General features: G+C 41.3%; 1 pseudogene across 1 annotated transcript in view; it reads right to left on the reverse strand.

Moving 5' to 3' along the window:
- The window catches only part of LOC114264242 (dammarenediol II synthase-like), a 93,887-nt pseudogene that overhangs the window by 59,963 nt on the left and 6,531 nt on the right, over positions 1–27,393 (reverse strand). The window contains exons 6-9 of the transcript XR_014339487.1: positions 24,179–24,191; positions 22,511–22,582; positions 21,960–22,126; position 21,519 (exon numbers count right to left, since the gene is read on the reverse strand). The product of XR_014339487.1 is annotated as a dammarenediol II synthase-like (transcript). The remainder of the gene's footprint in view (positions 1–21,518; positions 21,520–21,959; positions 22,127–22,510; positions 22,583–24,178; positions 24,192–27,393) is intronic.

Here is a 27,393-nt window from a genome sequence, read left to right on the forward strand (position 1 = left end):
CTTGAACTCATTGCCATTAGGGTTCTTTGCCCACCAACACATCATTTGCAAACTTTGTAACAAAAACATATTAGACTTGTTTCACACTTCCAATTGAAGAGTTTCGAAACCGATAACCCATTTGGTTTTGTTTGTGTTACTTGCCTTTTTGACACATCCTATGGTAATGTATTTGCTACTCTCTGCTCCATAACACATGTACTTGACTGTTTTTTGAATGGCTCTGTAACGCCCTCAAAATAATTGCATTAATCAATCATTCATAATATCCATAGACATAGGAAAATAAAATATATTCATTCATCAGAGTATTCTTTACAAAAAGTATTACATGTTGACAACAACAGTAAATGCCCTACATGCTTACAAACTTTCCAAGTCAACACTTGGTTATAACAAATGAGAGTTCTAACTCTTTACATATTAAGCCCTTGGCCTGGAATTACATATAACATCAACAAAATAACAAAAAGGAAGTCTTCAACTCCTAAACCTCCCAAGCTATCATGGATGCGGCATATCACCTGTACCTGTAAAATAGTGTCGCAAGTAGGGTGAGCCAAAACCCAATAGGGATACGCTAAACATCATATGTGAATTAACTAAAACATTAGCATTCGATAAACGTTTTACTCTTAAGCCATCTTACATCTTTCCATGATCTATTAACATTGATACTCATATGTCAATTCAGTTCCAGTCATTTATCCCAGTCAATCCATTTACATAGCTCATTTTCTTTTAAACAATTCAATATGAGACTACAACTCATTCAACAATACTTCAATAGCAAACATCATTCAACACTTCTATTCACATGCCATTTTACGGAACTACGTCCGAGAGAACTAACACCCATAAATAAATAAGGTTTTGGGACTTGCACCCAGGACACTCCGGCCAACTTAGTTATCAATGGAGTCCATCCCCTATCTCCTCCCAAACGAATGGAGCACATCCCCTATCTCCTCCCACACAACAAACATATACAATGTATTTAAACACATAGTCATATACAATGACCTAACAATTCACATATTCAATGTGTTAATTTCCGCCGTCACATTCAATGACACAATTCAATTGATTAGTTTCAATTTTTCCTAATCATCATGCATCGTCTACAACAATCAAGACAATCCTCCACCGATAGCCCAAAACAGTTATTTCTAAATAGATAAATAAATCTATCAAACAGATAATTTATTACATTTTCCATCGGTAAGCGATTCATCAATCCCACTACACCAATTAGTCCCAATTCCATCCAATTTCATGATTTTCAAATCAATTTCATATTCCCACAATCACCAAATTAATTATACAAATTAATTATTTAAATTCCATATGGGCATTTTCTCCATTTTCTCAAACATTGATCCTAAGACCAAATTTCACCAATTTAAATCCACAAACCCTATTTTCAAGACCTCATATGTACATGGAGCTTAAAACCACAAACCCCTCCTTAGAATATTACAAATCTCAAACCTAACTTCTTAAATTTCCAAATCACACCATTTATACAAAATGACTAACACTTATGTTAAAGCTCATAAAAATGAATCGATTATACCTACCTTGAATTTAGGAGCTCAAAGGAGAAAAAGAGTGAAATCCAAGATTCTCCAAAGTCTGACTTTTTCAGATCAGATGACAGCTGTGGACGCGCCATCGAGCTCTGTGCTCTTCCACAGTTCGGACTCGTTTTGTCACGGTTCTTAATTTGATCTTGCAAAGTGCAATGCAAGACTGATAAATCACCAAAGAGTTCAAATCCGACAAATCGTTTTGGAAAACTGATTTTTAGAAAGAAGTGCCAAATATGGACTGTTTTGCCAGATACAGAGTCGCCACCTAAATATTTTTTATGGGGGAATTTAGGAAACCCTGACTCGTTTGCCTAAGGCCAGGTGTCCGTCATTACCAAAGTTGCCTCGGCTCGGGAACTTTGGTACGATTGGGGAAGGTCAGCTATGAGCACCCCCGCTCGCCCGATCAAAGATCGGCCTTTACTAACCATGATATCTCGTTTTTGAAAACACATGCGTTCTTGTTCCGATTAATTAGCTAGAATTACCATGTGATGTGCACAGCAAAATAAGTATAGACTAGATCGCCAAATTTGGAACAAAGCATTACATATCCGTTTGTTCGGAAAAATGGTTTGAGGTTTGCTACTCGCAAGTAGGCTAAAATACGGATTTCAATGATTATTCCAATTCAAACAATCCAACCTTCATCCACAGGCATTCAGGTAGTAAATCAACTAAGCCGTTAGCCTCATGGCAAGCATGCTTTCATGTTAACATTCACACTCGTGCGAGATGCCAAAGGATAAACACTCACCTAGTACTCCAAGCCAAAACAAGGAACATGTTAGTAATCAAATGTATCATCCAAGTCCATGTTAAGATGGCTAATGCATCGCAGGCAAAATGCAGCTAGAATAGGCTCGGCTAATCTATGGATGGCATGTGAAATGCAACAGATAACATATATTCAAGTTAGATTTGAAATACAATACAATTAGTATGATGTGCCGAGCCCGGTGCATACAGTACAAATGAATGGACGCAAACATGCTATCATAAGTATGCTAATCAAAACATGTCCTAATACTAACCATCAAAAGCAAGTAAGTAAAGGGGAGAAAGAAGTGGGAGTTAGAAGACATGCATCACACACACGCACGCTTATTACACAATTCGCCCTCTCTCGAAGGGACCAAAAGAATAATACAAATTTAACTAACTAACAAGCTAATTAAATAGTTACAGAGCACTTAACTAGTTAAGCAAATTAACTAAGCTAATAAAGTGGTAAAACAGCCTCGGGCAGAGGGTCCAATGCATGTGTGCTCGGCTCCTCTCGGAAATCCACCACCATGCACAAGCTGCCTCTATTTACACTGCTTTGCATCTCTGAAGACTGCACAAGTCCCAAGAATGCTTCAGCATCACTCCCTGATCACTGTGGAAGGCCACCGACCAAGAGGAATGGTCACCGGCCATGGTAAAGTGTTCATCGACCATCCATGATGCTCTCGGCCATCCATTATTGGTCGATCGGCACTGAAAATGGTCGGTCGACCATATCTTCCTGCAGAACCCTGTTTTGACAGCAACAGAGGACCTACATGACATGACAATGCATTTCACATCAAATGTTTGCACAACCAACCTTCCTATCATGTCATGGACTCAAGGGAGTTTGGTCCTCGACCCTCAGGCCACCAATCACACATTTCAATGCATGATGGTCCAAGAGGCCAAAGTGGGCAATTTCAATGTCAAATGAAATGCACACAAAAACACATAAAGGACCCAACCTCTATCATGCTTGATCAAGACGCAAGGCATGCATGATATGCACAATGTTATGCATCCTAAGCATGCAAGCTAAGTATGCAACATGAACATGCAAACAAGCAATGTGTACTAGGCACACAACCTAAGCAAACAAGCATGCGAGGCATGCAACAACAATGCTAATGACAGCCATGCAACAACATGTGAAGGGGACTTAGCATGGAAACATGTAAAGAAACTTAACAAAGAAAATGCACGGCAAATGCAAAGTGATTCAAGCATGCAACAACATGCGATAGGCCAAACATGCAACAACATGCAACGGATGGACTTACACCAAGATGCACAGTTCTCTTCTAGGTCCAAAACAGTGGCCAATATGCCAAGGAAATGAAGGCAAATGCACATACAAACATGCATGCAAACATGGTCCAATACCTAAGTATAAAGAGGCAACTTTTAAGCACACTTAAAAGGAACAAACATGGACAAATGGCATACATTGTAAGCTCTGAAGTTATGTTAGAAAATGTGCCAAACCAACTAAACAAATCAAGCAAAGCATGCAACAAGGTCCAAGGCTCAAGGCTAGCCAAGGGGCTCAAGCCATGACCATGCCAACCAAGCCTCAAAGGGGCAAAAGGACTCAAAACAATCCCAAGGCAGACCAAAACAGGGCCAAAGACACACTTAGATGGCATCCCAAATGCCTACACATGATGGCATACACAATGGCACAAACATAGAGCATTAAACACAAACTCTTTATGACATTAAAGAAGCATCAATTGTGAGTAAACAAGCATGCCATATGGACTGAAATGACATGGTAAGTGACTCCAAGTCACTGAAATAATACAAGTAAAGCATGCTAGAGGATCCAATACTCAAAGCCTATAAGCTAGGTTGCATGGTAGCTATACAAAGCAAGTCATGGATGACCCAAACAACCAAAATCAGACCTTAAGCATACCAAAACATGCATAAAAGTTTCACAAGGCTAAGTCAAAATCATGCTAGAAAGTCATGGTACATCATGATGCATGTTAAGGCAATTTCATGGCATTACAAGACAAGTATGCAAAGCATGCATGGTGTGTCTAAACCAACTTAAAATAGTGCTATATCATGACAAAATAAGCACAAATACCAGCTGAAATGAAGCTAAAGCAAGCTAGGCATACAAGCTACAACACAAGCCATTTGTGCAAGCATCAAAGGCAAGATGAAGAGGGGATGACCCTCTCTCATTTAGGACCTCAAAACCACCTCTCCACCACTTAAAATCCTCTGGATTTCAGTGGTAGAGAGGTCATGCAAAGCTCAAAGCGAGGGCCAAAAGGTATGGCCTTAAACAAGGCCTTGGAGGGGGGAAACAACCCCAAACCTCAAAGAAACCTTAAACAAAGTTCTAAAACACACAAAATAAGAACTTTTATTAGTTATGCACTAAGCTCAAAAACAGATGCAAGATAGGTCAAAAGCTTGTGCAAAAATGGGAAATAAAGGGGTAATGTTCTTACCATTGAAGACCTTCTTCAAGAAAACCACTCCAGCAACCTCCTTAGGTCAAAACCAGCTCAAAAACTCCAAGAACAACCCTTTGGCACCTCAGCAGCCAAGGTATGGTGTAATACTATGTGTCTTAGTGCAAAACTAAGAACAAAACCACCTTATACACACACAAATCAAAAGGAGAGGGAGATATAGAGATAAATAGATATAGGACTTCTCTAACTCTAATATCAGACCTCTGGAACTTTTTTGGAACCCTTAAAGAGGAAGGAGAAGCCCTCCCTTCATAGGAATTCCAATCTTGCAAAGCTTACAAAACAAGCTAAGCAAGAGGGAAATCTCTCCATGCACGTGTATGGTGGGGAGGCATTGTGGATGCCAGCTATCACAGCTGGCATAAAATATCTGCCAAAAGCAGATGAATAGTGGTCGGCCAGCCAAAAATGACAAATTGACCAAAACAATGGTCGGCCGACCATAAAGAGTGCTGACCGGCCATCACCAATGGCTGGTTGCAAGAAAACAGGGCCGGTGGCATCAAACCATGGCCGGTGAGGTGTGGGGATGACCAACAAGCCATTCCCTGCCCTCAAAAGCAAAACAACAAGTGTTTGGTGCAAAACCAAACACCAAACAAGCCAGTCGAGAGATCCTAAGGCAAGGCGCGTAGCCGAGACCTCCGAGAACTCAAAACGAACACGAACATGGATGATCACCGAGTGTTCAAACGGTGACGTCCAAGTCTTGATGACGGTCAAAAATGGGGTGTCTACAGTTGCCCCTCTTTGGCAGAACTCGAAAGTCATAACAATGACGGGAGTGAGTGTCAAAGCCCAAAGACGACTCATTTTCGGTGAGGTCGAAGGCTTAGACAAAGCATACAAGCCACAGACAAAGGTATGCGCTCGAAGGCAGGGGCAAAATGCAAGAACAATGCACAAAGCTGAGCACAACTTATGATCATGCAAAGAGAGCTGTAACGAAGCAAATACATACGATGAACGCAACAGTTTTAAGCAAGCCAAAAACCAAACTACATTACAATGCAGAAAGGATGTAAGAGAATTATGTAATTCTCGCTACGTTTCACGGGGAGAATATAATACCTGTGCAGTTCGTCTGGTCGTGCCAGCTTCAAATGAACCGTACATACAATATCGTTCATGTCTGGTTCGTCTGGTCGTACCAGCCTCAAATGAACCGTACATACAATATCGTGCCTGAAAAAGAAAGAGAACTTAACAGGTACAATATCGTTAGAAACATGCATAGCAATGCAAGTGAAAAGTGTGTGACAACGCAAGTGAGGGGGTGCATGACAATGCAGGTGGAAGGGGTGCATAACAATGCGATTTGAAACAAGCATAACAATGCTACGAAGGCACAAACACATATAAGTAAAGTACACATGACAACGTGTACAATGTGTGAAGGTGAGGAAGATTATACACATGTAAGTAAAGTATGCACGACAACGCATGCAATGTGTATAGCAGGAATGAAATGTACACATGTAAGTAAAGCACATGCGACAACATGTACAATGTGTGAAAATAAAGGAACTTGAACACATATAAGTAAAGCATAACGCGACAAAGCATGCAATGTGTATAAAAACTTGAACACATATAAGTAAAGCATAACGCGACAACGCATGCAATGTGTATAGGAACTTGAACACATATAAGTAAAGCATAACACGACAACGCATGCAATGTGTGTGCGGAAGGATGCAAGACAATGCAACCTAAGAATGCGAAACAACGCGGGTGGACGGGAGGATGCAAGACAATGCAACCTAAGAATGCGAAACAACGTGGGTGGACGGGAGGATGCAAGACAATGCAACCTAAGAATGTGAAACAACACTGGTGGATGGGAGGATGCAAGACAATGCAACCTAAGAATGCAAAACAATGCGGGTGGACGGGATGATGTAAGACAATGCAACCTAAGAATGCGAGACAATGCAAATGAAATGCGCATAACAATGCAAGAGAAATGCATGACAATACAAGTGAGACATGCATGACAATGCAAGTTAGAGAAATGCATAACAATGCGAAGTGAGACACGCATGACAATGCATGAACGAGAATGCATGATCAATGCAAAGAATTGAAATGCATGACAACGCAAAATGAGACACGCATGACAATGCATAAACGAGAATGCATGACAATACATGGAATTGAAATGCATGACAACGCAAGATGAGACACGCATGACAATGCATGTAATTGAAATCCATGACAATGCATGAGAGGAAATGCATGACAATGCATGTGCTGAAACGCATGACAATGCGCGATATGGAGATGCATGACAATGCGAAATGAGACACGCATGACAATGCATGAACGAGAATGCATGACAATGCATGTAATTGAAATGTACGACAAAGATGCATGACAATGCGTGTAATTGAAGTGTATGTCAATGCATGACTTATTGAAATGCATGACAATGCATACTATTGGGATGCACGCCAATGCAAATGAATTCAAAATGCGTGACAACGCATAACATATGTGCATAATAACGCAAGTAGGAGTGCATGACAATGCATGTGAGGTACGCATGACAATGCTACCTAAAGAAGATGCATAACAATGCAAGCATGGCGTGTGCGACAACGCACAAAAGGTATGCATAACAATGCGAGTTGTGCGCGTTACAACGCGTGTAGACATGCATAACAATGCAAGGGATGATGTGTGCTACAACGTATGTAAACATGCATAACAATGCAAGAGATGGTGTGTGTTACAACGCATGCAGACATGCATAACAATGCAACGTATTTGAAGTAGTTTCCGAACCTTTGCAAGATACAAAAGGATACGAAAAGGATACACCTTGCACGTATTCGAGTGCTACGCACAGAAGACACGGCACAGAGATTGGTTAAGCTTCAAAATGCAGTTCCTTGCACTATCTTGAGCAAAGGTCCCAAACCACATCAATGACACAAACAAGGGTGTAGGAGATTCACCGGCCACCGGGGGAGGTGACCGGCCATTCACCGGCTGCAAAACAAGGACATCGGCCAAATATTTGGCCAACCTGCCAACAATGTGGCCGACCGGCCAAAAATGCCTGTATCGGGGCAGTTTTGTCAATTCGCTACGGGTCTTTAAATATAGGGCTTCAAGCCCTTATTTCTCACTTGCCTCTTGGTCGAAAATCCCTCCCCTTCCTCTCTAGGTTATTTTCCAAGCTTTGATCCACCATTTTCCTCGGTTTTTGAAACCGTTTCGTCGTTCGATTCGCGAACACCTTCTTATTTCGCACATTTTGAACCGAACAAAACTTGTTTTCAGTCTCTTTCTCGATTTCCACCACTCAAGGTTTGTTTCCCTCGAGTTTACCTTGATTCTCGTGCCTTTTCCACACTCCGAGCTTTCCGCCCATTTTTCACCCTCTCGGGGTTGACTTTTTAGTTGACTTTTCATATTCTTGCCCGGTTTTCGCACTTCTGGCCATTTTTGCACTCTCTTCGAGATGGCAGACGACATACCACAGGGTGGGGCTCCCCCGGAGATGGATGTTGACCCCGAGGTCGAGCTCCTACCTCTCCACATCTGGCCGTTCGACCCGGGGGCTTACAGGCCGGCTATACACGTGTTGCCTCCCGATGGACTTTACCAGTTCAGGAGTTTTGCCAGGGGCGTGCCACCAAAGCTTCTACTGTGTGAGCCAGAGTCACATCTGTCTTACGGCGCTCCCGAGGTATACTCTTCTCCGTTTCATTTTCCGCAATGTAGAACACAACTGCAATAGTCAATCTTGTTCTTTAATTGCTTAGCCCGGATACACCGATATACCATATGTTGTAGTTTACTGCAAGCACACCTATACTCGGTATTTGTTTGAATCTGAACACGAGCACACACACTGCACTGATACATCATATGCTGTAGTTCACTGTGAGCACACCGGCACCCGATATCTATTTCAATCTGAACATGTGCACACGCACTGTATTTTCACTGAAATGATCTGAACAAACTGTTGCATCACATGCTGGAATTCATTACGAGCACACCCACACTCGATATCTGTTTAACTGGAAATGTGCACACACGCACTGCATTTTCGCTGGTCCTGAGTGCATTCAACACTGTATTTGTAACACTGCTTCGCAACTGTCTGTTTTGACCACAGGGGGATTCCCATGCCTTCTGGGGGTATGGGAACGTCATGGCCCGGGGGTGGTACATGGAGCTTCCTGAGGCGGTTCGCCGTATCGTTGATCAGGCCGGCTTCAGTACTTTCTGCATGGGGCTCTCACGCCTTACTGCGAGTAGGCCTCTCCTTGCTGCTCTGGTGGAGAGGTGGTGGGACACCACTGACTCTTTCTACCTTTCCGTTACCGGGGAGATGACGATGACTCCCTTCGACTTCTCTATGCTCACAGGCATCGGAGTGGGGGGTGATCTGATCCCCTTCGATACTGACGTGAACGAGTGGGACGCCGCTCAAATGTTCCTGCTCAGGGCTCAGCCACCTCTCGCTCGGGCAGGGTTCGTGCGATACTCATGGTTCGAGGACCATTTTCGGATCTAGGCGCCCACTACCGAGGAGGAGGAGGAGCAGTACGCTCGTGGCTTTATCATGTTTCTGCTAGGGACGACACTTTTCGCTGACCGGGTGAACACCGTGCTCCTTTGCCTGCTGAGTGCACTGGTTAACATGACCAGGATTCGTGGCTACGACTGGGGTGGCGCAGGCTTGGCCACACTCTACGGTTATATGAGTTCATCCTCCTGCCTCAGCGAACAGCTGCTCGGAGGCTACTGGCGGGCTTGGGAGGTACGTCTTCTTCTTCTGTTTTACATTCTTTGTACTCTGTATACTGTACACACTGCGATCTTCTTCACACTAGTCATATACTGCACCCACGGCACACGTATAATCTGCTTTACACACTGCACACATTGCACAACACACTTCATATACTGTACAATCTGCTACCAACTGACTGTACATTGCACATACTGCGAACACGCAATCTGCTTTACACTAACTGTATACTGCATGGACTGTACACTCTGCACAATGCATGGTTCTGCGCCTTCTACTTTATTCTGCATTCTGCTTTATCTGATGAGTATATTGATATATGTTCTTTCACACTGTAGTTGTGGGTATACGCCTACTTCCCGAGGCTTGCCCCAGTACTAGAGGAGGAGATGCCTCCCATGATCCCATTCTCCCACCGCTTTGACGTGAGGTGTGAGCGGAGGCCTCGGGAGTCTTTTATATTCTTCTGCCGCTATTTTGATACCATCACCGTAGCAAAGGTATGTCAAACATTACAATTCATTTAAACTTCACTTTGCATTGCATTTTCAATAGTAGTAGATAACAAACTGTATTTTGTTTGCAGATCACCTGCAGCCATGGGCCTCATTGCCCATCGCAGTACGGGAGCGGTATGAGGACGCTCAGGAGACCTCCCGGTTCAAGATTTTGCTAGAGGGCCCGGTCTGTCGGGCCTGGTATCTGGGCGAGCGCTTCTTGCAGCAGACCTTAGGCGTGCTAGAGCAGACAGTTCCGGAGCTGCCTTCTACGACCATGAGGCGGACAGAGATATACACCCCACAGGAGATGGCCGTTTATACGATCGGTTGGGACTCGGAGGGCTTTAGAGGCGAGGGCAACTATGCAGAGTACGTCCAGACCTATATCATGCGGCCTCTGGGTAGTGCTCGCCGAGCTGAGAGGGAGAGGCCTGCGGCACCAGTGGTCGAAGTGGGAGCAGGAGCAGGATCACCGAGGATGGCTCGGGCCTGCGGTAGGAGTGGGCCTCGGAGAGGACAAAGAGCTGGGTGGCCAGCGCTGCCTACGATGATGGCATGCAGAGGGCAGGGTGGGGAGACTTATCAAATCCCATCGCTCCCCCTCCGGCTGATCATGAGTTAGTCGGGTTTTACGACTTGTCCCCGGTATGTATTACTTCATTTTGTATTCTGTACCGTCATTTCACTTCATTTCTCTTGATGTTCCGTAGAATACTAATGTTTCTAACACTCTTGTAGACTTCTGCCGAGTACACTCGCCAGTCCCTGGAGTTGACCGCCTCCGTGATGGGGATGCTACAGCGGAGCCTTGACTTGCTGGCCATTTACAGTATCCCGGTAAGTTCTGTCAACCACAGTCTTTCAAACACAGTCTCAAACTCTGCATAAACTGTTTCACATAATCTGATGCATCGTACTGTCAACACTGCACTTGATACGCGGCCCTCACCGCATTTGTTACACCGTAACCCACAGACTGCTCATAGCATTGCTTACGGCATTCATACACTGCACTCAGTCACTGTACTCTGTACTGACATACTACTCATAGCATTCATACACGGCATTCTGCACTGATATACTGCTCATAGCATTCAAACACGACATTTTGCACTGATATATTGTTCACAGCATTCAAACACGGCATTCTGCGTTGATATACTGTTCACAGCATTCATACACCGCACTCATACACTGCATTCTGTATTCACACTCTGCTTTACTAATGCATTTACCATTTGTCCTTTTTAGCCCCCATTCCAGATGTCGACTGCAGGGGATGCTCCAAAAGGATCATCTGCATCCACCCGAGGAGGAGGGAGAATAGAGCGAGGGACCGCAGTGCACCCCCGCACCAAGGTGGGGCGCACTCATGTTGGGAGCAGCTCACGGGCACCGATTCCGGACGATGATGAGTACGAGATAGAGACAGATGCAGAGTCATCGGAGGATGAGACTGGAGATGATTTGGACTCGGGCTCAGATGGTGGAGCCGGTGACGATGCTCCTGGACCTTCGTCCAGGAAGAGGACGAGGACAGACTCTCATGCCTGAGACCAGTTGACATTGATCTAGACCTTTGTTGCTTTTCTTTCTTTTGCTGGTAGATTGAGCACATTGTACTGCCACATACAGGTTTTGTTTTCTTCAAAACTATGTATTTGAAAAGATGATGGAATGAAACAAGCTTTTTGCTGAAAAAAGTGTTGCATTTATACATCACATCGCGTCGCGTCGCATCGCATCACACCATATCGCATAACAATGTAACCGGATGGAAATTGAACATGCATGTACTGCCGGGTCAGGTAGACCAACGTAACAAATTAACTCAATAAGCAAAAATGAGACCTTAACAAGTTTACAACTCGATAAGCAGAGAGCAACAACTCGATAAGCAAAATTGTGACAACTTGGTAATCAAATGAGTGATAACTCAATAAGCAAATAAGTAACAACTTGATAAGCAAATGAGCGACAACTCGATAAGCAAAATGAGTAACAACTCGATAAGCAAAATGAGCAACAACTCGATAAGCAAATTGAAGTAATAACTCGATAAGCAAATGAGCAATAACTTGATAAGCAAATTGAAGTAATTCAGGAGTGACTTTGCAAAATCAACACCGGAAGGCACTGGAAATTGAACTAATCACAAGTTTTCAATATCTTCAACATATAGAGTGTTCGTTTCGAACACACCGTTCGCGACATAGTACTCTGTTCGTTTTGGTCATACGACCTATGCAGGACACTGCTGATTCTGAATACACGGCCCATTCTAAATATTGCTCATTCTGAACTCATAGCCCATAACACAATATCCGGTTTATTCGGCATACAGCTAATTCTGAACAAACAGTTCGATCCGAACAGACGGGATGCAAAGATGGGATTGGCAGAAGTTGAAACATACTCAGATGCTCCATATGTGAAAGAACAAATGTGGAGAGTGGCACAGCACTCTGAGCACAAAGCGATTCATTTTGGAAATCGAGAAATGAGTTCTCGATCTGGTATTGAGCCTACGATTGAACACAGCGAAAAAAAAAGACTCAACAACAGAAAGCAAAAGGGATACAACCTAAAAGCAAACACAGCCACTTGAAACGACTCAACACAAGAATCGAGACAAACAAAAGACACGACACTCAGACTTGTTACAAAGGCGAGGGATCTCTTAGTTGCGAAGAGCTAGTTTCTTCGGGTGTTGTTTCCCACCCTTTCTCATTTGTGATTCTCACATCACTCTGGCCCTCAATCTCTGTTTTTCTCTGAAAAAGCCCTTTTCCTCACTTTTTCTCTTAGAGTACATCTCTCTTTTCTTCAATCTCTCATTTTTTTATCCCTCCCCTGGGTGGTTTGATTGATAAACAAAAGGTTGTGGGTTCATGCCCAACTTTATTAGCTCGCGGCTATCTCCTCCAGTGTCATTTAGTCAAGGCCTCGGAAGAGGGAATGGAGTAACTTGATCCACTCGAGTTCGTGCTTCGCACTTGGCTTGATACCTCGTTGCTCGGAGGATACTGAGAGCTTTCGACCCTTTGTTGTTAGCTTCAACTGTGCGCTTTTCTGGCAGGTAGAGTGCCCTTTCTGGCCAACGCATGGATAACGGGGAAAAGACAGGAAGCCTGACTCAACTGTGCCCCTAGTCCATCATTTTGACCCTTTTTTGTTTTTGCTTTCTACTAAAACAATTTTGACCAAAATGAGAGTTAGATTAACATGCTTGTTCAACTTTTAGACTTAAAATCATGCAAGTTAGGTTTGTCAGTACTGAAAATTTTCCTTTTTTGGGTCCAAGAAATGGTCTAGTTTTGGAAAAATGGGATAATTTTCAAGAGAATCAGTCAACCTCAAAAAAAATTCTCAAAAACCATTTTGGCAAACAGCCACTGCTCAACGAGCACAAAACTTACTCTTGAGATGCACAACCTCAGATCAGAAGGAAAACTGCCCCTTGTTTGAAGGACACTGCATGGCAACGGAAAGTTGCCCCTTGTTTGAATGGCACCGCAGCGCACTATATGGCAACGGAAAGTTGCCCCTTGTTTGGATAGCACCGCAGCGCATTGTAATCATCCTTCGGAGTGACGATCACAACCAAACTCTCGGATACAGAGAAAACAAAGATGAGCAAAACCATTACATGGACATAACCAATTTGGAAGTGTTTGTGGCTGGACTTCTGGATGAAGTTGCCTACATATCCCAAACATGGGAATCAAGCCTTACGCAGTTCCGGTTAAGGGACACTTGGGTATTAACCTCTCCTTTTACGCTCTAACTTTTGCCAAGGCCGCCCTTTTGGATTTTCAACCTTACGAGCTATTTTTTCTTCAATTCTTTTCTTTCTTTTTTTTTTTATCTTTTCTTTTCATTTTCTTCATTTTTTTTTTCTTTGCTCTAACTTTTGCCTGGGTCGCCCTTCTGGGTTTTTGGCCCAGCGAGCCTCTCAAGGGTAAAAGTGTAGCTTTGTCCATATCAAATGGTTTTTTGAAATCTCGAAGTCATCTGAATCCATTTTCTTCCGTTCTGGGATTTGGCATTCTTGCCACTCTTTGTTGATTTGCAGAATGATCCATCTTTAGCTCTTCGAGCATATTTGACATTTTTGCCCCTAGTTCGATGGGTGTTCCCAATCTAGCTTTGCAAGCTTCTTTTGACTATATCTGATCTTCTTGATCTGACTTTGGTGCCTCTTGTTCGAGGGTTGCTTTGAATCTGGCCACACAGGCCTCACATCATGGTTGACCGTTGAACATTCAGAACCCAAGTTCAAGGTTTTGAGAGCAAAGGGGTTGAATCTCGAGGCTGAGAGCAGTCCTAGGCTACACAATCTCAAGAGCGATTTCACACAGGTCTTCGCAGAACCGCGCAAAATATTTTTTGAAAAATTTTAAGAAAACGACTAATCGCTCGCATTGAAGACAGTGTAGTACCAATCTGGATCAAGTCAAGATCCTTCTCAATACTCATATTAACAAACATGATCTCATTCATTAAGGGCTTAGCACGCCTCTCTTTCTCTCAATTGATCAAATTTTGCAAAACCCAAGGAATTCCTTATTCTTCGTTTTCATCACAATGTTTGAAAAGGTTTTGAAAAACTTCGGTCAATACAATGAGTTCAAAGCACAGAAAAGTAAGTGAAAAGCACTGCTACTTCATTCTGAACTTTATTGGCACAACAGGCTCAAAGTAGCAACAAGCACAAAAGCATGACAACCACAGCTGTTTCAATCAGATTTCTTGGTTGCAACTGGCTCCACAGCAGAGACAGATTCAAAAGAAAGGAAAAGACAAGCACAAAAAAAAAAAAAAAAAAATGACAATGGTGTCCGAGGTAACAACCCCGGGATCGCCCGACTCCTATACAACAGGACTGACTCGATACAACAAGACAGGCCTTTAAGCAAAGAGACTGACTCAAAACAAAGAGATGGACTCAAAACAAAACCACAGGACTAACTCATCACCCGAGTCAGAAACTGCAAAAGTTAGCATTCGCAGATGCTCAAAACAGTGTGGGCCACACGCTACATCTGAAGTAAATCGAGCACCGCCCGCAGGTGGGCCAACCTTTGATCACATACTTATATTATCTTTGAAGTCCAGGAACTCAGTGGTCACAGACTTTGCTGAACTGGATGGGAGGATGACCTCATTATCGATCAAGTCTTGCACTTCGTGGCGAAGAAGAAAGTAATTATCGATCATGTGACTAGCCTGTTGATGGTATGCACAGTACTGGGTAGCATCATGACCCGGTGAAAGATGAGCAGGGAGAGGCCGAGGCTCAAGAGGTTTGAGATGACCTTTTTCCGTGAAGATTTGAAGAGCCTTGGACAAAGGCATGTAAAGGGCATGAAAGACCCTGCGCCCTCGGGGCAGGTACTTCGAAGTCTGTGGATTTTTGCTGGGCGCACTAGCAAAAGGGTCAGTGGGTGCTACCTTGGCTCTCTGATCTTTCCCAGGTGTAGGGTTAGGATTGGCAGGAACAGTTTCGGTGCGACGGTCCTTATCCCGATCTTCCCTCTGGCTTGAACTACTCCCGATTTGAGTGGGGAAGATGTCATCCACAATCTTAGCCAAAACTGCGAGTACTTGTTGCTTATTCAACCCCCCGGCTTTCAGAGCCTCAATAGCTTGCTGGAGTTGCGCATAGGGATCTGCATCTGCCTTTATCTTGTTCTTTCCACTAGCCTCAGCTTGGTTAGAGGTTTGGGTTGTTGCTTCAGTGTGAAGCCCCGTTGTCGTTGATACGTCATTGCCGGAGTTCGAGACAGCTTCAGGCTAGCTGAGCTCAATTACAATTCGCCCCAGTAGCGGCGGCTCCTGCGGTATGAAGTTCACGGCGTATGATGTGGCTAGTGGTGGAGCCGACATCCCATAAGCTAGATCAGCCACAAATCTCTGGAGGTCGCCGATCATTCCCATTAACTCAAACGTGGTGGGTTCACGAGCTTGAAACATCTGGGGTTCCCAGATCGGGCGCGTAGCAGGCGACCTGGGCGGGTGTGATATCTCAACATTGGTCTCACCTTGTAAGATGATCCCTTGATTTAGTGCGGCTGCCATAACCACAACTTCCTCTGAATTCTGTGACATCATAAATCCGCTGAATTGGACGGAGGTGATGTGACTGGTGACTTGACTGATCAGATATCTGCCTTGCTTCGGTGAAGGAGAACACTAGCTATTCTGAACTCAGATCTCTGAAACCCCCCTCTTCCTGAAAGAGAAAACAGGCAGCGTCTCAGCCCAATTTTACCCAGACAATTGTAAGCACAACTGAACAACTGTATTTGATCACTGATCACTGTTCCCCAAAACTACTGCCCCAAAACTGAATTTGATACCCGCAGATACTACTGATTCTCAAAACACTGACACTGATGCCTGCAGGCCTGATGCCCAGACTTGCAAACAGACATGTGCGTTCCCTGTAGAGGTCAACTCAAAAAGCACATAGAGCAAGCAAATGAAAGCCAATACACCCCTATATTGGGATAGGGTTTCTCTGTCCTAGTTTCGTCAAGAACTAGGGTTTCACTACGCACACAGCGGTTTCAAACAACCTATAATCAGGTAAGCAACCTATCCTAGTTTGAAATGGTCACTATGGATTTCGATATGCACTAGGTCGAATGGTCAAAAAGGGTGCACCGGTGACAACTGGGGTTTGTGTTCCCAGCGTGGCAGAGCCCGTAACCGGTCAGCCTTATGGCATGCAGGCTCCGGCAAACTGTTTAGGAATAGCAGATGGCAAACACGGTGTCCTAGGCGTACCAATGCACATGCAATGCAAAGAAACACATAGGTGTAGTCAAAACGAGATATCATGAGTCTGAGTCAAGTTCTCTATCCTCCCCAGCAGAGTCGCCAGAAACTGTGGATGCGCCCTCGTGCTCTGTGCTCTTCCACAATTCGGACTCGTTTTGTCACGGTTCTTAATCTGATCTTGCAAAGTGCAATGCAAGACTGATAAATCACCAAAGAGTCCAAATCCGGCAAATCGTTTTGGAAAACTGATTTTTAGAAAGAAGTGCCAAATATGGACTGTTTTGCCAGATACAGAGTCGCTACCTAAATATTTTTTATGGGGGAATTTAGGAAACCCTGACTTGTTTGCCTAAGGCTAGGTGTCCGTCATTACCAAAGTTGCCTCGGCTCGGGAACTTGGGTACGATTGCGGAAGGTCAGCTATGAGCAGCCCCGCTCGCCCGATCAAAGATCGGCCTCTACTAACCATGATATCTCGTTTTTGAAAACACATGCGTTCTTATTCTGATTAATTAGCTAGAATTACCATGTGATGCGCACAGCAAAACAAGTATAGACTAGATCGCCTAATTTGGAAAAAAGCATTACATATCCGTTTGTTCGGAAAAATGGTTTGAGGTTTGCTACTCGCAAGTAGGCTGAAATACGGATTTCAATGAATTATTCCAATTCAAACAATCCAACCTTCATCCACAGGCATTCAGGCAGTAAATCAACTAAGCGGTTAGCCTCATGGCAAGCATGCTTTCATGTTAACATTCACACTCGTGCGAGATGCTAAAGCATAAACATTCACCTAGTACTCCAAGCCAAAACAAGGAACATGTTAGTAATCAAATGTATGATCCAAGTCTATGTTAAGATGGCTAATGCATTGCAGACAAAATGCAGCTAGAATAGGCTCGGCTAATCTATGGATGGCATGTGAAATGCAACAGATAACATGTATTCGAAATACTATGCAATTAGTATGATGCGCCGAGCCCGATGCATGCAATACAAATGAATGGATGCAAATATGATAGCATAAGTATGCTAATCAAAACATGTCCTAATACTAACCATCAAAAGCAGGTAAGTAAAGGGGAGAAAGAAGTGGGAGTTGGAAGACATGCATCACACACACGCACGCTTATTACACAATTCGCCCTCTCTCGGAGGGACCAAAAGAATAATACAAATTTAACTGACTAACAAGCTAATTAAATAGTTATAGACCACTTAACTAGTTAAGCAAATTAACTAAGCAAATAAAACGGTAAAACAGCCTTGGGAAGAGGGTCCAATGCATGTGTGCTCGGCTCCTCTCGGAAATCCACCACCATGCACAAACTATCTCTGTTTACACTGCTTTGCATCTCTGAAGACTGCACAAGTCCCAAGGATGCTTCAGCATCACTCCCTGATCACTGTGGAAGGTCACCAACCAAAAGGAATGGTCACCGGCCATGGTAAAGTGTTCATCGACCACCCATGATGCTCTCAGCCATCCATTATTGGTCGATCGGCACTGAAAATGGTCGGTCGACCATATCTTCCTGCAGAACCCTATTTTGACAGCAGCAGAGGACAGACAGGACATGGCAATGTATTTTACATCAAATGTTTGCACAACCAACCTCCCTATCATGTCATGGACTCAAGGGAGTTTGGTCCTCGACCCTCGGGCCACCAATCACACATTTCAATGCATGATAGTCCAAGAGGCCAAAGTGGGCAATTTCAATGTCCAATGGAATGCACACAAAAACACATAAAGGACCCAACCTCTATCATGCTTGATCAAGAGGCAAGGCATGCATGATATGCACAATGTTATGCATCCTAAGCATGCAAGCTAAGTATGCAACATGAACATGCAAACAAGCAATGTGTACTAGGCACATAACCTAAGCAAACAAGCATGCGAGGCATGTAACAACAATGCTAATGAAAACCATGCAACAAAATGTGAAGGGGACTTAGCATGGAAATATGTAAAGCAACTTAACAAAGAAAATGCATGGAAAATGCAAAGTGATTCAAGCATGCAACAACATGCGATAGGCCAAGAATGCAACAACACGCGATATGCCAAGCATGCAACAACATGCAAAAGATGGACTTACACCAAAATGGACAGTTCTCTATTAGGTCCAAAACAGTGGCCAATATGCCAAGGAAATGAAGGCAAATGCACATACAAACATGCATGCAAACATGGTCCAATACCTAAGCATAAAGAGGAAACTTTTAAGCACACTTAAAAGGAACAAACATGGACAAATGGCATACATTGTAAGCTCTGAAATTATGTTAGAAAAGGTGCCAAACCAACTAAACAAATCAAGCAAAGCATGCAACAAGGTCCAAGGCTCAAGGCTAGCCAAGGGGCTCAAGCCATGACCATGCCAACCAAGCCTCAAAGGGGCAAAGGGACTCAAAACAATCCCAAGGCAGACCAAAACAAGGCCAAAGACACACTTAGATGGCATCCCAAATGCCTACACATTATGGCATACACAATGGCACAAACATGGAGCATGAAACACAAACTCTTTAAGACATTAAAGAAGCATCAATTGTGAGTAAACAAGCATGCCATATGGACTGAAATGACATGGTAAGTGACTCCAAGTCACTGAAATAATGCAAGTAAAGCACGCTAGAGGATCCAATACTTAAAGCCTACAAGCTAGGTTGCATGGTAGCTACACAAAGCAAGTCATGGATGACCCAAAAAACCAAAATCAGACCTTAAGCATACCAAAACATGCATAAAAGCTTCACAAAGCTAAGCCAAAATCATACTAGAAAGTCATGGTACATCATGATGCATGTTAAGGCAATTTCACGGCATTACAAAACAAGCATGCAAAGCATGCATGGTGTGTCTAAACCAACTTAAAATAGTGCTATATCAAGACAAAATAAGCACAAATACTGGCTGAAATGAAGCTAAAGCAAGCTAGGCATACAAGCTACAACACAAGCCATTTGTGCAAGCATCAAAGGCAACATGGAGAGGGGATGACCCTCTCCTGTTTAGGACCTCAAAATCACCTCTCCACTACTAAAATTCCTTTGGATTTCAGTGGTAGAGAGGTCATGCAAAGCTCAAAGCGAGGGCCAAAAGGTATGGCCTTAAACAAGGCCTAACAAGGCCTTGGAGGGGGGAAACAACCCCAAACCTCAAAAAAACCTTAAACAAAGTTCTAAAACACACAAAATTAGAACTTTTATTAGTTGTGCACTAAGCTTAAAAATAGATGTAAGATAGGTCAAAAGCTTGTGCAAAAATGGAAAATAAAGGGGTAAGGTTCTTACTCTTGAAGACCACTCCAGCAGCCTCCTTAGGTCAAAACCAGCTCAAAAACTCCAAGAACAACCCTTTGGCACCTCAGCAACCAAGGTATGGTGTAATATTATGTGTCTTAGTGCAAAACTAAGAACAAAGCAACCTTATACACACACAAATCAAAATGAGAGGGAGATATAGAGATAGATAGATATAGGACTTCTCTAACCCTAATATCAGACCTCTGGAACTCTTTTGGAACCCTTAAAGAGGGAGCAGAAGCCCTCCCTTTATAGGAATTCCAATCTTGCAAAGCTTACAAAACAAGCTAAGCAAGAGGGAAATCTCTCCATACACGTGTATGGAGGGGGGGCATTGTGGATGCCAGCTATCATAGCTGGCATAAAATATCTACCAAAAGTAGATGAACGGTGGTCAGCCAGCCAAAAATGACAAATTGACCAAAACAATGGTCGGCCGACCATAAAGAGTGCCGATCGGCCATCACTAATGGCCGGTAGCAAGAAAACAGGGCCGGTGGCATCAAGCCATGGTCGGTGAGGTGTGTGGATGACCAACAAGTCATTTCCTGCCCTCAGAAGCAAAACTACAAGTGTTTGGTGCCAAACCAAACACCAAACAAGCAAGTCGAGAGATCCTAAGGCGAGGCGCGTAGCCGAGACCTCCGAGAACTCAAAACGAACACGAACATGGATGATCACCGAGTGTTCAAACGGTGACGTCCAAGTCTTGAGGACGGTAAAAAATGGAGTGTCTACAACAGCCCACACGAAACTCTATATTTTTAACAAAGAGAGTAGGGTTGAGACACTCTAGATCAAGAGCTTTTGTAGAGAGAAGGGATACATTAGAGAGAAAGACAGCCGGGTTAGGGTTTGGATGAAAAAGATGATGAAAAAGTGATGTATATCACGCTGCTGCCAACTGATATATTCGAGACTCGCTCGAGCGAAGAAGTGGTCGCTTGAGCGACCAGACACGAAAGAACCTCGCTCGAGTGCAAAAAGCGTCGCTCGAGCGAACAATGCGAAGTTTCAGGTCTGCAACCCAGAAGCACGCTCGAGCGCAAGAGTTTTCGCTCGAGCGAAGAAACACAAAACATAGGGCTCGCTCGCTCGAGTGAAGAATACCAACCTTCTGGTCTAAAAGAGACGCAGACGAATGCTCGAGTGCAAGACTGCTCGCTCGAGCGAAGAGACACAAAACACAAGGCTTGCTCGAGCGCAAGAAAGCTCGCTCGAGCGGAAGTTGCGTTTGAAAAAGCAACCTGAAGATCCACAACACTCGCTCGAGCGCACAAACCCTCGCTCAAGTGAAGAAGCAAATACCCAAGGCTCGCTCGAGCGAAGGAAAAACCTGGGCAGCAACCATTTGTTCCAACTCACAACCGACCTGTTTCAAACTTGCCCAACACATTCCAAAACTCAAATACAAAGAATAAAGGATGTAAACAGGATATAGACAGTGACATTCAACCACGGAACCCGAGTCCAGAACACAACAAAAGAAGAGGTAAAACCAGGAACGCTATAACTCTCTCTTATCTTGTTGAAGGGCCAACAGTTCATGATCGACTCACTTAGATAATGAAGACCATCCCAAAGGAGATCTTGTATGAAGGTATGATGATAGTAGAGATCCTCCTGCGTTTTACAATTTAGTATATATAGGCTTCATTAGGATTGAACATGTTCAAAAATTCAGTTCCATATCATAATTGTAATAATAGTAGATTTTTGTAACCTTGCAGCAGTCACGGCGCTCTTTATTCCAATTAATCTCCTCATATGGCTTTGGATGAATTTCTCATCTTAATGACTTGACAAGATCAATGATCGGCCCATAATATTTCCTCCTGTACAGGTATGACATCGGCATGTAAGTCGTGCGACAGTAACACCACATTTTTGCTTAATTTTGCAGAAGAATAGAGTTAGGCTTAGACCGAACAAGAAGATAAAAATTTATTCATCGGATGGCTAGCATGAAATTCAATCATTTAAACTACCTATTCTTAATTAGTAACCTAGCACATTTTTTAACGTGGAAACTTTGTAACTGGTTTAATGATCATTAGTAAAACAAGTAAAATTGTCCAGACGAGAGCTAGACTTAGATTGTGTATAAATGTTAAGTTTGATCATTTTAATAGGTCATTAAATTGAGAGTTTCAAGTACGAGAATATAGAATGCTTTACATATTTTCTTCAAGTAAAGGATACTCCTATAACTTTTGTTTAAAACAACGAATACAAAATGATAAAATATAGGAAATAAATATCCCTTTTTGTCACCTGGGTGATAAGGCAAAAATGAAGGGAAAAGCCAGAATTCTGGGGGCAGTGGGTTGCATCCGGCCCATTCCACTACAAAAAAAATGGTTTTTTGCGACGGCAAAACGCCGTCGCAAATAATCCAAACGCCGTCTCAAAAGCTATTTGCGACGGTAAATTTTTTTTTGTGACGGCAAGTGGGGATCGCAAGAAGGGGGGTTGCAAAAGACCTTTAGCGACGGCACTTGCCGTCGCCATTGTTTTTGCGACGAGAATATTTCTTTTTTGCGACGGAAAATTTCTGTCGCCGATAATGGATGAAGATCTGGGCTTTTTTGCAACGGCACAAGCTTTCCGTCGCTAAATAGATTTTGCCGACGGCAAAATTCCGTCGCAAAAAATGCCGTCGCAAAAAATGTGGCGTTAATGACTATTGGCGACGGCAATTTCACCGTCGCTAAAGCCTTGTTTCTCAAATAAATTCCACACCTTTTGCGACGGTATGGCTGCCGTCGCAAAAAAGCCTGGCACAGCTTTCTTTTTTTTTTTTTTTTTTTTTTTTGCGACGGGGTGTTCTGCCGTCTCAAAAAAAATTTTTAAAAAAAAAGCCCCTGTTTTACAATTATTTAAAATATAAAAATAACCTGTAATGTTGGCAAATGATATAATAATATAAATACATAAATAAAATAACTAATGTTGGCAAGTGAAAAATAGCTAAAAAAAATCAAAAAATGACATAATAATATAAATCCATACATAAACAAAAGTTGGCAAATGATAAAAATTTCTAATGTTGGTCACATAATACATACATAATGTTGGTCACAAATTTAAATAACATAAATCAAAATCAAAACCAAAAGTTTTCGTCTTGATTCTTTCGTGAGTTACAAAAACAGAAGTTGGTCATAATCTTTACGCGCCCACATTCCACACGAAGCAAACTGCTACTCAGGAAATATCTGAAAAAAACAAAATAAAAATAATTAATAACAATATAATGGTGGTAATATTTTAATTACAGAAAAATATAAAAAAATTAACTACCATATAATTAGAAAGATAGTTTAGTAAATAATTTTGACTAGAGGAACTAGTTTGCCTAAAGTGAAATCCGGCTCAAACTCCCAAACCGGGAACCCGATTCGAGCCCCGTCTTCTCCCACAAGTCTCTCGTGCCTAGGCGGTCGTGTGTGCCAGGTTTCATGCTAAACCGACACCGTTTGGTGATTTTGGGGCGTTAACTCCTCGAATTCAAGTTTCTTAAGGAACTAGTTTGCCTAAAGTGAAATCCGACTCAAACTCCCAAACCGGGAACCCGATTCGAGCCCCGTCTTCTCCCACAAGTCTCTCGTGCCTAGGCGGTCGTGTGTGCCAAGTTTCGTGCTAAACCGGTGCCGTTTGGTGATTTTGGGGCGTTAACTCCTTAAATTCAAGTTTCTTAAGGAACTAGTTTGCCTAAAGTGAAATCCGGCTCTAACTCCCAAACCGGGAACCCGATTCGAGCCCCGTCTTCTCCACAAGTCTCGCGTGCCTAGGCGGTCGTGTATGCCAAGTTTCGTACTAAACACACTAATCAAGTATATTGTCTCAAAAATTATTTAATAAAGATGGATCATTATTCTGTATATTATAATTTTGAACATCACATACATAATCTTATGTAACAAAGTAGAATAAGAAAGCCCAGTCCAAGTTTCTTTTCTATCTATATATATGGAGGCCCAATTACTTTCCATACTACAAATTACTTCCACAAACACACCAGCAAAGATCAACCAGGTAACGTAAATACTTAAATGCCTCGCACGCTACATGTTGGGAACATTGTAAGATATGCTCTCCTTGAAAGAACATGCAAAAACTACATATAATGAAATGATAGCAGAACTGCATTAGCTATGGTTATGAAGTTCACAGACTAGATAGATGTATAGTATAACCAAATTAAGCACAGAATCATTACCTGTCGATAGAGTGGTGACTGGAACTTAAAATCCACCAAAAAATAAAGGCTTCAAGTTCTTGGATCAAGTCCCGGCCTAAATTCCCAAAAGTTTATCAAATGATCAAAAAGACTACTTTTCGATACAGTTGTCTGGAAGAAAAACAGAACAAATGATAGGTACATCAATAACAGTATCAGCAAAATTAAACTCATGATTTATTTATTATAAGACTTAAACTTTGAGTTTTTTTTTTTTTTTTTTTTTTTTTGTAATTTTTCATATTATTTTTTATTGGACACTTCTTATATTATTGAGAATTGCATTACTTTAGTGATTAAGTAGTGTATATAATATGAGAAATTTGTTGGGTTATATTATGAAATTTGAAATATATCAATGAAGTTTTTTGAAACTCTTCAATCGTGGAACTAAACTGGATTTGAACAAATTTTGCAGTTTGGTTTTGGTTCGATTTCTAAAATTTCACAATTTATGATTCCAAAATTTCTCTAAGGATAGGTTTAGTACTTGGATCATCTCATAAACAAATTAAACTAGTATGTAAACACCCCTACTAAAACAATTGATTAATCAGGCTAAAAATGATTATACATCATTCATGTATATTTTCATTTCCAACATTTTTAGCAAGTGGCCACAAATAAGAGACCCGTTAACAAATTTTTTTTTTTAAATATATAAAAATAGGTTGTGAATTTTTAAAAGTTTATTATTTTTCAAAAAAATAAAATGATTGGAAATAATGAGTGTTTCCATAAATGTTATTATTATTTATTTAAATATACAAATTAAGTGTTATTATTTACTTTCAAAAAAATAAAATGATTGGAAAACAATGAAAACAGATTTTAGTTTTAAGTTGGGAATAATATCAATGTAATTAGAATTATAATGTATATATATATTTATATATAATTTACATATTTTTATATATATATATATATCAATATATATATAGATGATACAGATTTATCAATATATATATTGATACAGATTTATACATATATATATATATACAGATTTAATAATGTATATATTATCAATATATATATAGATGATACAGATCTGTATATATATATACAGAGAGAGAGAGAGAGAGAGAGAGCATACCTGTCGTCATCGCCGCAGCACCACCGCACCACCGCACCACCGTTCGCCGTTCACCGTTCGCCGTTCATAGGGATTTGGTTGAAATGATCAATACAGCCGTTCGGCTTCGTAGGGATTTGGGGGAAAGAAATTGGTTTCCAACATTTAGGGATTTGGATTATGTTTTGATCGAGCGGCAAGATGAATAGGGAAGAGCAGGGGCAAAAAATAATTCACTTTTTGCGACGGTAGGTTTTACACCGTCGCAAATGGCAAGTATTTTGTTCATAAAACGACGCCGTTTAAATTAGACTTTTTTGCGACGGACAATTGCCGTCACAATATGTAAACTATTTGCGACAGCAAACGTATGCCGTCTCAAAACATTTTTTTGGCGACGGTAAAAACATCCGTCGCTAATACTGATGCATTTATTCCCCTATCCGCGCATTTTTTATTATCGACGGGGACAACGCCGTCTCTAAATCCTTCATTTGCGACGGTTTAATCTGCCGTCGCAAAAAACCATTTTTTGCGACGGGACAAACGCCGTCGCTAATGCTTCCGTGTTTTTTACCCCCTTTTCTTGTAGTGTTCATACACTTCCAACACCTGTAGAAAATGGAGAATTTTTTTTTTAAAAAAACTTGTTTGCATCACCATGTGCAAATTAAAATTCACATTAGATTTTCAGATTCAACATCTAAAAATAATGACTGAAATCGGTTTAGTAATAGTGATATCCACGGTTATATATCACTGGATAAATATCACTATTATTTTTTACATCCTACATGCGTCTTACACAATAAATGCCATGTATACATATGGCATGGTGTAGGTAAAAAACTATGAAACCCATTCGGTGATATATAGAAATACTTTGTGCCCATAAAAAAAAAAATGTAGAATTTGAATCTGTGGGTTATAATTAAATTGGCACACATAATCCATACATTTAAGATTTGGGCACTTTTGGTATTTTTTCTAGTTACTTAACTTTGTTGGGTGATATATAACAATTTCTAAATATTATGAAGGGCGAATTACACTAATAGTCCTTATAGTTTGGGATTTAGGTCACTTTAATCTCTGACTTTTTAATTGTGATACATTTGATTATAAATTTTGAATCTCATTTCAAATAAAGACAATTGAAGATACCATTACTCAATTTCAAAGGCAATATTATCAATTTGATAAAATATATTCTAGTTTAACAAAAATAAATGTCAAAAAAATATTTTTGAATTTTTAAAAATTATTTCTATCCACCAAAGATAAAATTATATAAAAATTATAAATCTTTTACATTTTTTTTTATCAAATTAATTTTTAGTATGAGTTTGGATGATGATCATGTAATGTGGGGTTGTTTTTGTTAATATTTTTAGATGGTTATCATATAATAGATGGTTGTATTTATTGTTAATAAATATTTTTAGATGGTTATTATGTAATAAATGGTTATTAAGCTTTTAAGGTGTAATTGATTTGTTTAATATATGAAATGTTTTTAGTTTTGGATTTAATGGATTGGTTTAATAATGATATCAAATTTGTCGTCGTATTTGACTTTTGAAAAAATAAAAACTACGAAAATAAATATCGAAAAAATTATTTTAAAAAATTATTTTTACCTTTTCAAAAGATAAAATTATATAAAAATGATGTGTTTTAATTTTTTTCATCAATTTAATTTTTAGTTTCTTAGAAATTTTTTCCAAAAATAGATTCTAAAAACTGAACCAAACAAAACTTTACAACTAAAAAAGTTTTAGCATTATTCATTAAAAAAAGACCATTACATTTCAAACAACATACAAGTTAACAACACAAAAT

This window comes from Camellia sinensis, chromosome 9, assembly GCF_055761805.1.
Source record: "Camellia sinensis isolate YWXY chromosome 9, ASM5576180v1, whole genome shotgun sequence".
Classification (NCBI taxonomy): domain Eukaryota; kingdom Viridiplantae; phylum Streptophyta; class Magnoliopsida; order Ericales; family Theaceae; genus Camellia; species Camellia sinensis.